Source organism: Narcine bancroftii, chromosome 2 (genome assembly GCF_036971445.1).
Source record: "Narcine bancroftii isolate sNarBan1 chromosome 2, sNarBan1.hap1, whole genome shotgun sequence".
Classification (NCBI taxonomy): domain Eukaryota; kingdom Metazoa; phylum Chordata; class Chondrichthyes; order Torpediniformes; family Narcinidae; genus Narcine; species Narcine bancroftii.
Genome location: NC_091470.1, coordinates 102,575,729 through 102,592,824, shown reverse-complemented (window position 1 = coordinate 102,592,824; position 17,096 = coordinate 102,575,729). Strand labels below are relative to the sequence as shown.

Genomic DNA, 17,096 nt, shown 5'->3' with positions numbered 1-17,096 from the left:
CTACTGACCGACCCGCTGCTTATTTCGGAGGGGATTCAGCACTGCTCCCTGCAGCACCAGGCCTCTCATTCACTCGCTCGTAATCGCCCCACCAAGCTGACAGCAAGCGGGCGAACGTGGTCGTTGGAGGTCCATTGTGCCCCTCCGTTTGCGCTGGACGCTAAGACCCGGACTAACCTGCGAACTGGGACTGAGCTCCTCCCGCTCCCGCCGCCGCCCGTCTCGCAGTGACTGTACCCACTTCCGCTCCTCACGCGGCGTCCGTTAGCGATTCAAATTCTCCCGCGGCCCCGCTGTGCGCATGCCTGCGAATAGAGGTTTAAAAAAATGCCTCTACGCATGCGCCATTGGCCGGAGGACTGCGCGTGCGTGGCGCCGTGAACCACTCATTCGATGGGTCGATGGGCTGTTGGCAGCGGTTTACTGTAGAAACCAGCTGAATTTTTAAGGTGAACGAGGTATGCGGCCTATCTTAATTAATGTATTGAGACAGGTTTCCTTCTGTCAACACCGCTTCCAGACACTTTTTAAAAAATAAATCTGGAATTGTCTTTTCCACTTACTTGCATTGGGATTTATTTCATCGTTTTTTTTTGTGAAAAATTTCCTTGTAATAAATTTATTTATGATAGAATTGACTTCCAAGAACCATTTGATTAGCTTGCCCATCAATATTGAAGGTCATATTTATTGTCAGAGTGCATAGATGACATCACATACAACCACGAGGTTCATGGAATATGATAGAATTTAGTAGCATAGAAAGAAATTTCATTTATTTACAGGAGAGGTTTTTCTTTCCAGAATATAAGAATGTGTATGAAGAGTTCTTCAGGAATTGGTACTAGGCTTTTTGTAACATATACAGGATACAGTTACCAAAATTACACATTACACATAACTTGAAAATGGACAATTGAAAGACTGATGTATTGGCTCAGCCCCGGAGACCTGGGTTCATTCTAGACCTCAGGGGCTATCTGTGTCGTGTTTGCACATTTTCCCTGTCACGACTTGAATTTCCCTGTGAGAGTACTGGCTTCCTTGGAGACCCTAAAGGCAATAGGTGAGTTGGCCGTGGTAACTTGTTAAGTGGTAGAATCTAGTGAAGTTGATAGTTGGAAAATTTTTAAAAAGTTAATTGATGCAGGATTGGTGTAAATGGATAATTGGTAGTTGGCATAGATTTGATGAGTAATTTGGACAGTAATAGATTTCAAATGTGATGGTGGAATGGCCTGATACCTGACATGTAATGCTGAGAAACACGACATATTTTGGAAGGAAATATGAGAGAATGAAATATAAAGCCGAGGCCACAATTCTAAAAGGAGCATAGAAATAGTGGGAACCCAGACAGGATGTGTGAAGTTTGTTGAAGTGGCAGGACAAATTGAGAAAGTGGTGAAAAATGCATACAGGATCATATTACAGGGCTTTATAAATATTGGGACAGAGTACCAGAGCAAGGAAATCACAATGAAGCTTGAAAAGACGTTTGACTACAGCAGGCACATTGTACTGAAAATGATACTTTAGAAATGTGAATAAACTAACAAAAAAAAGGGATGTTCTCAGAGGGGGTTGCATAAAGATCTGATACAGGTATTTAAAATCGGGAAGGATCTGATCAGAATAGATAGAAATTATTTTCATTGACAGGAGGGTTTAATAGAAGGGAAGACAAAAGAAAGGTGATTTGCAAAAAAAATTTATTTTTAATCAAGTACTTTGGTATGCACCATTCTGGGTTATAATTGAAGCAAAATCATGGGGATTCAGATTTCTTGTCAGAATACATACATGATATTACATATAACCCTGAGATTCTTTTTCCTGCGGGCACAGCAGATTTACCACTAATTGGTAGTGCAAAAAAAAACTACACAGCTTAAGCAAGTAAACAAAGAACTGTAAAAAGATAATGAATGTAAAATGTGCAATATAGAGAGAACAAAAAGAAAATCAATAAAGTGCAAAAGTAAGAGTACTTAAATGAGTCCCTGATTGAGTTTGTCATTGGTGGAGGGGAAGCAGCTATTCCTGAACCTGATGGTGCAAGTCTTGCTGCACCTAGACCTCTTTCCTGATGGCAGCAGCGAGAACAAAGCCTGTGCTGGGTGGTGTGGGTCTTTGATGATTGTTGCTGCCCTCTGATGGCAACTAGATGTATCCATAATGGAGAGGGTTTTGCTTATGATGTGCATTTTGCTTGTCCACTACCTTCTGGGAGGGCTTTACGCTCAGGGGTATTGGTGTTCCCATACTAGACCGTGATTCAGCCAGTCAGCATACTTTCCACTACACCTCTTTAGAAATTTGCCAGGGTTTCTGGTATTGTACCAAACCTCTGCAAATTCCTGTGGAAGTAGAGGTGCTGACATGTTTCTTCACAATGTTATTAGTGTGGTGGGTCCAAGAATGACCCTCCAAGAAAATGACTCCAAATAACTAAATTGTATACCTCTGGCATTTCCTGACTGAAGTCAACAATCAGCTCCTTAGTTTTGGTGACATTAAGTGCAAGGCTGTTGTTGGTGCACTATTCAGCCAAGTTTTCAATCTCCATCCTGTATGCTGACTCATCCCCTTCCTTTATACAACTTACTACCGTGGTATTGATGGCAAATTTATAGATGGTGTATTGTCATACCAAGCCACACAGTCATGGTGTAAAGTGAGTAGAGCAGGGGGCTAAGAACGCAGCCATGTGGTGCTCTAGTACTGATGGAGATTGTGGAGGAGAAGTTCTTAGCAATATTCACTGATTGTGGTCTGAAGGTGAGGAAATCCATGATGCAATTTCGCAGTGAGGTGTTTACTCCCAGGAACCTGGTTACATATCAGGAGAAAAATCATTTGCAGAGCTATTGGAGACACCCAGTAATGAATCTAGTTGGATTCATCTTGTATATATCCATTATGAACTCACTGGGGCACGTGGCCTGCTTCCATGCTGTGCTTCTGTGGTGGTATTGAAAATGCATTCCACAATCTGATTTAGCTTTCTGTTTATTTCAATTTTCCTTCAAAAACCATTCAAAGCTGAAAAGCAAAGGCATTGATAAACAGTGACTGTCTGCTTACATGATTTGAGGAAGGCATTTTGCAAGGCTCTATTTTTAACCACTTCCTCACCACTCCCTTTCATTTCAACAGATCACTTGTACATGGTTCTGGGTTCTTCTATTCTTGTGCTCTATTTAGATATTGTTATCTGAACCCAAGAATTGCCTTTTTAATGTGGATTAGAAGCTTGAAGTTAAAATTAATAAAGACCAGAATCATTCCACTTTAGTCAATAATAACTTAATGTGTTTCATTTGTCCACTTTGCAATACTATCCTTGAATCTAATCAGATGGAACAAGGATAGAGGTGTTGTGGATAGTGTAGAAGGTTTGTCGTAGATTACAACAGGATTTAGACAGGATGCAGAGTTGGGCACAGAAGTGGCAGAATGAGTTCAATCCAGAACGGAAGTTGGAGTGTTGGAGAACAGGACTGTTTCAATAGGTGAGAGGTATGAGAGGAGCGGCCATCAGGGAGTGGCTGCCATGTGAGTGGGCCAGAGATAGAGTGGGAAGTTGAAGATTTGGCTCAAGAGGGTTTGATGAGAAGAGGCTGAGGCCATAAAAGCAGGTAAGAAGGATATGTTTTTCCTTTCATTATTGCTGATTTGGTCATGGCTGCCCATATTATGGTGCAGGAGTGATGGCAGATAGAGCAGTGGAATGCTGCTCCTGTAGGATGTGGGAATTCATGGACTCTGATTGTTTCCATGATGACTACATCTTCAGCAGTCCACCCAACTCCAGCTCTTGAAAGACCAAATTAAGAAACTGGAGTTGGATGAACTTGGGATCATCTGGGAGGCTGAGCAAGTCATTCATGAGACTTCTGAGCAGGTGGATACACCCAGATTGCAGTATTCAGCTAGTAGATGGGTGAACACTGATAGAGGTAAAAAAAGAAAGAAGTCAGTGCAGGGTCACTTTGTGACCATTCCCCTCAGCAACAAGCATATTCTTTGAATATTGCTGAGGAGAATGACCTATCTAGGAAAGGCAACACCCTTAGAAGGGAAGAGTGAAGTTGGGCAAAGCGTTAGTCTTAAGGGACTTGATGGGGGAACAGATAGAAGATTCTGCAACTGCAAAAGAGACTCCAGGATAGAGTTGTGGGAGATTGAGTTCAGGATGTCTTTGAGCGGTTGTAAAATATTCTTGAAGGGGAGGGTGAACAGACAGGGGCTGTGGTACATATTGGTACCAATGACCTATGCAGAAATGGGGCAGAGGTCCTGCAAAGTAAATTAAGGGAGTTAGGAAGAAAGCTCAAGAGCAGGACCTCCAAGGTATTACTCCTGGTGCCACAAGCTTGGGAAGGTCAGGACAGGAAGATAGCACAGACAAATGAGTGGCTGAGGAGCTGCTGCAGGGAGCAAGGTTTTAAGTTCTTGGATTATTGGAACCGTTTTTGGGGGTGAGGTAACATGTACAAGTGGGACTGATTGCACGTGAACTGGAGGGGAACCAATATCCAGGCAGGGAGGTTTGCTAATGCTGTGGGGGGGGGGGCGTGAGGGGAGGTTGTTTAAATTTGCAGAGGGTTGGGAATCAAGGTAAAAAGGTAAAAAGACAGAGGAAGAATGAGGGGAGATTTGATAGAGGTATTATGAGGGGGATAGATATTTCCCACTGAGGGTAAATGAGATACAAAAAAAAAGACATTGGTTAAGGGTGAAAGTTTAGGGGGAACATAAGGGAGACCTTCTTCACACAGGGCAAATGGCTGGAGTGTGGAACGAGCTGCCCCCTGAAATGCTGAATACAGGCTCAATTTTAACATTTATGAAGAATTTGGATACATACAAAGATGGGAGGGCTATGGGACTGGGTGCAGATCAGTGGAACTAGGCAGAAAAATAATTCAGCACAGACTAGAAGGGCCAAAGAGCCCTGTTTTTTGGTGCAGTAATGTTCTATGGTTCAATGGAAGGGGGAGTTGGGCCACAAGAGAAGGCAGCTAGTGGAAAGTTTGTATGGAAGGACAAGCAGGAAGGGCAAAATTGCAGCCACTGGGATGAATTGCAATGAAACAGGGATAAAGTTTAAAAAAAAGTAACAAATACAGAGGTGGCATGGCAATGTTGGTAAGGAATAACATTAAATCATCAGAAAGAAGAGATATCGAATCAGAAAATATAGAACCATTGTCAATTGAGTCAAGAAATAGCAAAGGTAAAAAGACACCATTGGCAGTTATATGCAGACTTCCAAACAGTAGTCAGGATGTGGGCAACAAATTACAACAACAAATAGAAAAGACTTGTCAGAAGGAGAATGTTATGGTAGTCATGGGGGATTTTAACATGCGGGTAGATTGGGAAAATCAGGTTGGGACTGGATCGCAAGAAAGAGAATTTGTACAATGTCTATGAGATGGCTTTTTACAGGAGCTTGAGCCCACTAGTAGATCAGAGGAGAATAGAGACGTTCTCAAACTTTTTCTTCCCACTCACATACCACTTTAAGTAATCCCTAAGTGCTCTGTGATTCGTAATGAATTGCTTCAGGTGGGAAGTGAGTGGGAAGGCTGAGAATCACTGCTCTAGACCCAATTGTTACTGAACTATTTTGCTTGAGAAAACTTGTCATTGGCCCATTTCCTTTGGAAACTGTTCACATAACAAGTCAATGAGGTACGATTGAAACAGGTTTTCAAACCTTTCCTTTCCACCCACATACCACCTTAAGCAATCCCTTATGAATCACAGAGCACCTATGGCAGAGGGAATACTTAAATTGAGTGGAAAGAAAAAGGTTTGAGAACCACTAGGGTAGAGGAACCATTAGGGGGCAGTGATTACAATATCACAATGAGAGAGTTCAATTTGAAATTTAACTAGGAGAAACCAGTCAGATATGTCAGTATTTCAGTGGAATATGAGACTGGCTAAAGGGGATTGAAAGGAAGCACCAGTAGGGAGGATGGCAGAGTAGGAATGAAAGAGTTTCTGTGAGAAATGAGGAAGGTACAGTATAGATGCCTTCCAAAAAAGAGGAAATATTCAAATGGGGAAATGTCACAACTGTGGCTGATGAGGGAAGCCAAAGCCAGCATTAAAGCAAAAGAGACCAGTATTTTAGATGTGGCAAGCAGGTGGGAACTTTTTTTGCATTCAACATGGTCTTGTGATAAAGTATGACCCTTTTGGCTGGATTTAGAACAAATTACAGGAATCCAATTTCTACAAAATCCAGAATTAGCATTGCAGAGATAAGACCTAAATATAAGATAGAATTGTTGAAGTTGCATTAGCATTGGCCAAAAAATGTATCGCAGCGTTGCTTGGAAATCTGATTCTCACAAGTTTAGAACAATGGAATGGGAAAATGCACAGTTGTGTTCCCCTTGAGAAAATTACATATAATTTAAGGAAAAAATATGATATATTTTTTACAAATTTGGTGCCCTTATCTGCAAATAGGATTAAATTTTTAATTGTTTTTAGATTTCTAAATATTCTTCTCAGCCTCTAAGACCTGCTTGGAAGACCATTAATTTCCTGTGGTCTGTAAGATATCCTGCCTGCTTCTGTTTCTATCGCATTAATCATTCTTGAGACCTGTTCTGCTTTCAACTGCCAGGAGAGGATATTATAGGCTCTTTCCCCCAGCTCATTGTACTTTTGTTCTTGTTATTGCTTTTTCTATTTGTAATATATTATACTGGATCTTTTTTACTAACGTATTCTTCATTTCTCTTCAGAGCCCCTTTTCTGAAGGTCCTTTTCCAAATAATGTATCTCCTTTTCCAATTCTTCCACCTCCCTCATATATTCTTTTTTAATCCTTGAGGTATAATTTATTATTTGGGCTCATAGATATGCTTTTAATGCATCTCATATAATAGATTTATTGGTAGTAGAATTATAGTTGGTGTCACAGAACATTTCTATATGTCTCCTTATAAAGTGACAAAACTCTGGTCTTTTTAACAGCGAGAACAAGGCGTGAGCTGGGTGATGTGGCTCCTTGGTGATTGCTACTGCTCTCTGATGGCACCATTCCCTGTAGATGTTCTTCATAGTGTGGAGGGTTTTCCCTGTGATGTCATAGGCTGAGTCCACTACCTTTTGCAAGGACTTTAAGCTCAGAGATATTGGCATCCCCATACCAGACCATGATGCAGCCAGTCAGCACACTTTACACCACATACCTGTAGAAATTTGCCAGAGTTTCTGGTATAATAATTAAACCTCCGAAAACTCCTGTGGAAGTGGAGGCACTGATGTTTCTTCACGATGCTATTAGTATGTTGGGTCCAGGAATGATCATCTGAGAAAGTGACTCCTAAGAACCTGAATTTGATCACCCTCTCCATCTCTGATACAACAGCGATGACTAAATTTGTTGACTTCCTGAAGTCATCCCCTTTATTACACCCGACTACCATGTTATCGTCAGCAAATTTTTAGTTGGTGCTATTGGCGCACCAAGCCACACAGTTGTAGGTGTAAAATGAGCAGAGCAGGGGGTGAAGAATGCAGCCCTGTGGTGCTCCGGTACTGCTGGAGATTATGGAGGAAATGTTCTTACCAATCCTCACTGATTGTGGTCGGGAGATGAGGAAATCTGTGATCCAATTACACAGTGGAGTGTTGAGTCCCAGGTCTTGTAGCTTGCTGATCATTTTTGAGGGGATGATGGTGTTAAATGCTGAACTGTAGTCAATAAAGAGCATCCTGATGAATGCATATTTACTGTCCAGGTGTTCCAGGGTTTTGTGTAGAGCCAGTGAGATGGCACCTGCCATAGTCTTGTTGCTACGAACTGGAATGTATCCATGTCACCGCTCAGACAGGAGTTGATATGCTTCAATACCAGTCTTTCGAAACACTTCAGCACTGTTGATGTAAGTGCTATTGGTCGATAATCATTAAGGCAGTTTGCTACACTGTTCTTGGACACCTGTGTAATTGACACCTGTTTGAAACAGATGGAGTGAGATATTGAAGCTATCTGTGAATACATTGGTAAGTTGGTCAGCATAGATTTTTAATTCTCAACTAAGTACTGCGTCTAGGCCGGATGCTTTCCTCGGATTCACTCTCCTGAAGCCAGCATGCAGAAGGGTTATTCACTGTTACTTTAGTCAAATTGGGCGTAGAACGCATTGTGTCCATTTGGGAGGGATGCTTTGCCTTCTGCTACTTCAACGGATTTGGTTTTAAATTAGAAGTACAGCATTGTAACAGGCCAATTTGACCCTACAAGTCCCTGTGCCCATTTTACACCCCATTAACTGACACCCCAGAACATCTTTGAAGGGTTGGAGGAAACCAGGGCCCCCAGATAAAACCAACGGAGACTCAGGGAGAGCGTACAAACTCCTTACGACAATGCAGGATTACTTCCTATGGATTCTGCATGACCTGCTGAATTTCTCCGTCATTTTTGAGAACCACAACATGAAGGGTATGAAAATCAAAATCTTATGTAAAGGCCAAGGGTAAATGAGGAAGAATGCAAAGAAAGAAAGTTGGACCCCATGGAATGTTCAAGCTTGCTTTGTGCGACGCTATCAAATGTGAATTGGATATGTTACCATATTATTTCTCCGGGCCTCCAGGAGATGGTTAAATGAAATGGTGCTTTCTAAAAGCAGACTATTAATATATATGAATATCTGATTGTATCCTCAGGAAGTCTCATCAGGTTAACCTTAATTTGGATAAAACTGGACAAAAGACTAGCAAAAAGAATAAAATGGCCAAATTTATGGTTAAATCAATTCAGGAAATGAAACTTATGGATATATGGAGGAGGCAGCACCCAAGGGAGAAGGAATACTCATATTATTCGAGTAGACATAAAACATACTCAAGGATTGATATGTTTTTGTTGTCCGCCCATATTCAAGGGAGAGTTAGGAAAACTGAATATAAAGCTAGATTGCTATCTGATCATTCACCCCTGTTATTAGCAATAGAACTGGAGGACATCCCACCAAGAACAAAAAGATGGAGGTTAAACTCCATGCTATTTAAAAGGCAGGAATTTCAAGAGTTTATTGAATGCCAAATTAAAACGTACTTTGAAATAAATATCAGAATAAAGACAAATTTATATTATGGGATGCAATGAAAGTCTTCATTAGAGGGCAGATAATAAATTATGTAACTAAGATGAAAAAGGACGAGAATCGGAAAATAGAACAGTTGGAAAGGGAGATAGTAAGTACAGAAAAAGAACTAGCAACAAGGGATGATATAACAAAAAGAAGAGAATTGGCGGACAAAAAAATAAAATACGAAACATTACAAACGTATAAGGTGGAAAAGAACATAATGAAAATAAAGCAAAAATATTATGAACTAGGAGAAAAAACACACAAAATATTAGCCTGGCAACTTAAAACAGAACAAGCTAAAAGAACTGAATTGGCATCAAGGAAAAAGGACAAACAAATTCTCATCAATGGAGATTAATGAGAACTTTAAGGAATTTTATGAACAATTATACCAAACTGAGAATGAGGGGTAAGATGATAAAATAGAAGAGTTTTTAGCTAAAATTAAACTGCCAAAATTGCAAAAAGAGGAACAAAACAAACTGATAAAACCATTTGAAATAGAGGAAGTACAGGATATATTAAAAAAGCCGCTGAACAATAAAATGCCTGGAGAGGATGGATTCCGAATAGAATTCCAAAAAACATTTAAAGAGTTATTAATTCCTCCTCTCCTGGAAGTAGTGAACCAGATAGAAGAAACACAAAACTTGCCAGATTCATGTCAGACAGCAATAATTACAGTAATACCAAAGACGGGGAAGGATCCACTAACACCAGCATCATATAGACCAATATTTCTACTCAATTCAGATTATAAGATAATAGGAAAATTATTAGCAAACAGATTGACCGACTGTGTACCAAAAATAGTAAAACAAGATCAAACCGGATTTATTAAGAAAAGACGAACAGCGGATAATGTCTGTAAATTTATTAATTTAATTCATGCAGTTCAAGGAAATAAGATGGCAACAGTGGCTGTTGCTTTAGATGCAGAAAAAGTCTTCAACAGGGTAGAATGGAATTATTTATTCAAAGTATTACAGAGGTTCAATCTACCAGAAAAATATATTAATTGGATTAAAGCATTATATAATGGACCATTGGCGAAGGTAACAGTAAATGGATATGTATCGAACCAATTTAAATTAAGTAGGTCAACTAGGCAGGGATGTCCACTATCTCCCTCACTATTCGCTTTAGCAGTAGAACCATTGGCAGAACTGATAAAAACAGAGAATAAAATAAAAGAGATAAAAATAAAGGAGGAGTATAAAATCAGTTTATTTGCAGATGACATCATTGTATACTTAACAGAACCAGAAATATCAATAAAAAAACTACGTAAGAAATTGCAGGAGTACAAGATCAACGCAAATAAAAATGAAGTGATACCAATGAGTAACGCGGATTATACAGAATTTAAAAAAGAATCACCATTTAAATGGCAAACATAAGCAATCTGATACCTAGGTATTAGATTAGATAATAATTTAAGCCACTTTATTAGTGGCAGTTTTTTTATCAGACAAGGGAAAAACCAGATTGGAATAAGATCGAGCTAGATAAAATAGGGGAGAAGGTACCGGAACATATACTTTATAAGTGGGATGAAAAGCTGGTATGATATAAAAGCTCACCAGAATTGCATCATTTCCTCAATATATGGAAGAAGATTCACTTAGAAAGGAAAAAAAAACAAATTACCAAATACTGAAATTATTATTGACGCAAAATCAGCTAATCCCTTTTACAATAGATAAACTTTCCTTTAGAGAATGGGAGAGAAAAGGAATTAAAAGAATAGAAAATTGTTTTTTGGGAGATAATTTATTAACATTTGAACAATTGAATTACAAATATGGAATAACTCATGGTACAATGTTTGCATACCATCAACTGAAAGCCTACATAAAGGATAAATTGGGAAACAGACTGAGATTACCAGAAGAAAGCAGCTTTGAATATGTGATTACAGACACAACGATAATTAAAAGATTTATAAGGAACATGTACATCAAGCTGCAAGATAAGGAAAATGATGAAATAAGCTATAAACACAAACAAAAGTGGGAAAAGGATTTAAACATAAAGATAAAAAATGAAACATGGGAAAAGTTATGTTCTGGAACTATGAAGAATATAAACACAAGGTTATGCATGATACAGTATAATTGATTACACAGGTTATATTAAAAAAATGGGATCCAACATTATCAGATAGATGTTTTCACTGTAAGAAGGAAACGGGAACAACAGTACATGCAATTTGGGCATGTGAGAAAGTGAAAAAGTTTTGGGAAGATTTAAATCAGATATTAAATAAAATCACAAAAAACAACATACCAAAAAATCCAGAGATCTTTCTTCTAAGTAATATAAGAAGTAAGGAATTAGGATTCAAACTGGATGAAGCGCAAAAAAGATTTATTATGATAGCCTTAGCTGTAGCAAAAAAATGTATAATGTCAACTTGGAAATCAGAAGAGAGCCTGAGAGTACAGCAATGGTACATGGAAATGAATAAATGTATTCCATTGGAAAAAATAACATATAATTTAAAAAAATAAAGTCACATTATTTGAACAAATTTGGGAACAGTACATGGAACATAACAAAGAGGGCTTGCCTCAGACCCACCCCCTAAAATGATAAGAAGACAAAATGACTTGATCCAGTGTGTAAAAGTAGATGACACAGTTTTCATGTTTATTTTTCATTGTGTGATGACATTGTTTAAAGATTTTATTGTATTGCATATGTTGAATGTTTATTGGTTTTGGAGGGAGGGTGGGAAGGGGGAAGGGAGGGTAGGGGGAAAAAAAGAGGAGAAAATGCCACTGTGTATATTTAAGAGGGAAATGTTTGTATGTCTTTTGGTTGCTATAGTTCACAGTGTGAAAAATAAAAAATTATTTAAAATAAAAGCATCACATCTGGGTGGCATGGTTGGTGTAGCGGTTAGTCCAACACCATTACATAGGTAGGGACTGGGATTTGAATCCCGCAATGTCTGTAAGGAGTGTGTACGTTCTTCCTGTGTCTGCTTGGGTTTTCCTTGGGGGCTCTGGTTTCCTCCCACCGTTCAAAATGTACTGGTGAATTGTAGGTGTGTAATTGGGCTCGTGGTGAAATGGTTTGTTACCATGCTGTATGACTAAGTTTTTAAAAATGTAGACATGAGCATGGTAACAAGCATTTCAGCACACGAGACTGTGCTGCCCCATTTACACCAAATGTCTAAATTTTTTAAAATTTAAATTTAAAAAATTATTTACAAATTCACCATTACTGTATCTGGACAAATAAAGCTCTTCACAACGAGACCTCACAAAAACTAAAGTGCAATATAAACAATGAGTCACCTGTCCCAAATGATGCACACATCTTCTCCTGAAGTGAGGCTGTATCCCTTTAAAGGTAAATTGAATAATTCTCATCTTATAAAAAGTTAGCCCAATGTTATTACAGCACCTGCAACCTGGGTTTGAATCCGGCGCTGCCTGTAAAGAGATTGTACATTCTCCATGTGTCTGCATGGATTTCCTCCGGGTGCTTCAGTTTCCTTCCACCCTTCAAAAATGTACGGGAATTGTGGGCCTATGGTGTATTTGGGGGACATGGGCCAGAAGGACTTGTGTGCTGTATGTCCAAATTTAAATTTAATTTCAAAAATTTAAAAATGTGTACTTGGATATAATTTCATGGGTATTTTGGATGGAGGTGCGGCAAATGGGTGGTTGTCGGTTACTTGGTCCACAGTCACTCTGAATATATCAATTCAGACAGACATACATGCATTCATTGTTCTCATAGATTATTTGTCTGCCAGGATACAGTTGGCAAAGAATCTGGAAGTTCCCATGAGATAGAGATTCCAAACCAGAGTCAACAGTGTTCATACACAATCTGGTGAAGTGCACTTTCCCTGAAGGATCGTTTTTTTTCAATTAAAACAAATTTAAATATTTCATTTCATAGAAAATAAATACCTAGTTCACACAAAGAAATATTTACGATCAGAAAATTAATATATACTAGACAATGATGCATTAAAGCAACTTCATTTTTCTCACCACATAATATACATCCTCTGCATATTGTGTGCGAAAGGTGGTTTGATGGTACTGACATTATGCAACAGCCTTTCCTCATAGATCTTTTGTACAGTTGTCCTTCACGATGCAACTTACAAGTTAAATGAAAATTGGAACTGTGGAAACTTCACTCCCTCTTGAAGAGCGGTAAGAATCTGGTCATGAAGTGCTCTCAGTGTTGCTCTACCTGTTACAGGTGTGTCAGATACCCTGTTCCTCACTGTGGCAGTGAACCAAGCCATCTTCTGTTTCATCTGTGTATCCAAGATGGAGCCCATCCAATTAGCTGCAGTGCACGAGTCCACAGGCAACAAGGAAAAGTATGTCCAATATCACCTTTATCCTAATAGCCACCTTTGTGTGGGACAACATCAGGCTGTGTCATACCCAAGTACATGTACCATATCGTGACATGCTGACACTCAAACTGTTGTTGATGTTGTGCCACGTAATGTTCCATTCAGCAAGACATTACTGAATGCACTGTCCTTTATCGATTAAATTCTTTCATGAAAGGTTGCAGTCAGCACAGAATATCCTGAAGGCACTGTGTAGACTGTCAAAGTAATTTTCTAGAATGCCTCATTACCAGAAGTCACCAATAAGCACAGTGACTTAGTAGGCATGAGATAGAGATTCCAAGCCAGAGTCAACAGTTAGTAGGCAGTTCATGAACGGTCAAAATGTAGGCAGTTCATGAACGGTCAAAATCTCACTGCCAATGCAAGCTGCCTTTGGGATGGCTGTGATGAGAATAAGACAATCATCTATCTCTTTATGGATTTGAAAACAAGGTCTAGAATAGAATGAAAGGGTATTCATCAAGATTCATTACTGTTGCAACATTTAAGAAACATTTGGAGGGATAGATGGATAAGACAGATTTAGAAAGATATGGACCAAACGCTGGCAGGTGGGACTCGTGTAGGTGGGAAATTTTGGTGGCATCGACAAGTTGGGATGAAGGCCCTGTTTCCACATTGTATAACAACCAGAGCAGCTCTGATCTAGGGACTGTTTGCAGGGAAGCATACCGAGATAAACAAGTGCTGCTGGAAGATCATCAACTCAGTGAAAGATGCACTTTGGTTTGCCAAAACCTGTTGGTCTTCCAGTTCAACAAGATGTCCATGAAATAAAACAGCCACCTGACAAATCCCAGGCTTCAGAAATACATGTTGAGTGATGCACTGAAACTGAAACGTGGAGAAAGCCTGCAGTCTACCATCCCTTTGCATCTAGTTACTGAAGGGCTAAATTCTGGGTAAGAGCCTTTCAAAATACTAAGTTTGTTTCCTCTAAAGAATCAAAATTTATTGTCATAAACATGTCATGAAATCTGTTGCTTTGCGGTGGCATCATAGCGCAAACATTCATATAAACCACCTTGCAAAAATAAATTTTAAAAAATAGTGCACGAAAAGTTGAAGTAAGGCAGTGTCTGTGGTTCACTGATCATTCAGAAATATGATGGCAGCAGGGAAGAAGCTGCACTTGTGCTGCTGAGTTCTCGTCTTCAGCCTCCTGTACCTTTTTCTTGATGGTAGCAGAGTGAAGGGGGCATGGCCTACGAGGTGGGAGGCTATCTTAAGTCACTGCCTCTTGTAGATAACCTCAATGGAGTGACTGGTGTCCATGATGTCACAGGCCAAGTGAACAACCCTTTGGATTTCTTTCTTGTCCTGAGTGTTGGCACCTCCGTACCAGACAATGACATAACCAGCTAGAATGGCCACATAATTGGCAACAATAGCTTGCACTTAGAATGTGCTAACACTATCAATGTATAGATCCAATAACATAGACTGAATGAGACTGTCTGCAAAGAAAGCCGTGGATTCTTTTTGAATTTCTTGTATACACTTTTTAATCAATGAAGTTTCATTTTGAAATTAACAAAAATTGTTGAACCTCATTGCTGATGAGCATGTTGCCATGAGTATGGATGATTCTGTTTGGTAGATGAGCAAATTTAGGGTGGTTGACCAGGCTCATCACCCAGTTGATGGACTTACAGCTAGAAATTGAATTGTCTCTGTATGCATCGCTGTAAAGAGCAGAGTTGCATGTTATCAAACTATTAGTGACAAACTAAGACAGCAAAAGAGCACTCTCTGTGGCTCAAGGACATAAATAGTTGCAGGCCATTTGGCCCATCAATCGTACTCTACCATTTGCTTGTATTATACATGAATCAAAAGAAGTTACTTTGCAGGTACAGCAGGTAATCAAGAAGATGAATAGGATGTTGCCCTTCGTTTCTAGAGGAATTTAATTGACAAGCAGGGTATTGTGTGCAGTTCTGAATTCCTTACTTGAGAAAAGAAATACTAGCTTTGGAAGCAATGCAGAGTTTTGTCACCAGGTTGATTCCAGAAATGAGGGGTTACAAATATGAGGAAAGATTGAGTAGCCTGGGAATATACTCATTAGGCTTCAGAAGGATTGTGGGGGGGGGGGGTGGGGGGGGGGGGGGAGGGAATGTAATAGAAACATTTTTTTTTAATTTTTTTATTTTTCACACTATAAACCACATTGATCAAGATACATACATTTTTCTTTTTAAATATATACAGTGTCGTTTTTCCCCCCCCCCACCCCTCCCTCTTCCCATCCCACCCTCCCTACCTCCCCTCCCATTCATTTAAAATTCAGAATCTAAGATACATTAAACCCGTCAAACAATGTTGTCGCTCAATAAAAATAAACAAGAAATTCCACTGAGTCAATTCTTTTCATTTCCTTCTCCTTCTGTCATTTTAGGTGGTAGATGTCCCCGGTAGGTTTACTCTATTGTGTTTCATGTATGGCTCCCATATTTGTTCAAATATTGTAATATTATTTCTTAAATTATATGTTATTTTTTCTAATGGAATACATTTATTCATTTCTACATACCATTGTTGTATTCTCAAGTTATCTTCTAATTTCCAGGCTGACATAATACATTTTTTTGCTACAGCTAGGGCTATCCTAACAAATCTTTTTTGTGCACCATCCAAATCAAGTCCAAATTCTTTGTTTTTTATGTTACTTAGGAGGAAGATCTCTGGGTTTTTTGGTATATTGCTTTTTGTGATTTTATTTAATATCTGGTTTAGATCTTCCCAAATTTTTTTCACTTTCTCACATGTCCAGATTGTATGAATTGTTGTTCCCATTTCCTTTTTACAGCGAAAACATCTGTCAGATACTGTTGGGTCCCATTTATTTAACTTTTGAGGTGTGATGTATAGCCTGTGTATCCAGTTATATTGTATCATACGTAACCTCGTGTTTATTGTATTTCTCATAGTTCCAGAGCATAACTTCTCCCATGTTTCCTTCTTTATCTTTATGTTTAAATCTTGTTCCCATTTTTGTTTAGTTTTACCATTTGTTTCCTCATTCTCCTTTTCTTGCAGTTTAATATACATATTTATTATAAATTTTTTGATTATCATTGTGTTTGTAATCACATATTCAAAATTACTTCCCTCTGGTAACCTCAGACTGCTTCCCAATTTGTCCTTCAAGTAGGATTTCAGTTGGTAGTATGCCAACACTGTATCGTGAGTTATATTATATTTATCCTTCATTTGTTCAAAGGATAATAATTTATTTCCTGAAAAGCAATTTTCTATTCTTTTGATCCCTTTTTTCTCCCATTCTCTAAAGGAGAGGTTATCTATTGTAAAAGGGATTAGCTGATCTTGCATCAGTATTAGTTTTGGTAATTGGTCATTTGTTTTATTCCTTTCTACATGAATCTTCTTCCAAATATTGAGCAGATGATGTAATACTGGAGAATTCCTACATTGTTCCAATTTTTCATCCCATTTATATAATATATGTTCAGGTATCTTCTCCCCTATTTTATCTAGTTCTAATCTAGTCCAATCTGGCTTTTCCCTTGTTTGATAAAAATCTGATAGGTATC

The 17,096-nt window shown here is 38.8% G+C and overlaps 1 protein-coding gene across 3 annotated transcripts in view; it reads right to left on the bottom strand.

Annotated features, from left to right (window-relative positions):
• The window catches only part of ncaph (non-SMC condensin I complex, subunit H), a 37,432-nt gene extending 37,156 nt beyond the window's left edge, over nucleotides 1-276 (bottom strand). For 2 of the 3 annotated variants that reach the window (XM_069917766.1, XM_069917769.1), the window contains exon 1: nucleotides 178-276. The gene's annotated coding sequence lies outside the window, so the exon portion shown is untranslated. Of the gene's footprint in view, nucleotides 1-8; nucleotides 153-177 lie in introns of those variants that run through there. The other variant, XM_069917767.1, reaches the window with a different exon arrangement.
• Between the last annotated feature and the right edge of the window lie 16,820 nt (nucleotides 277-17,096).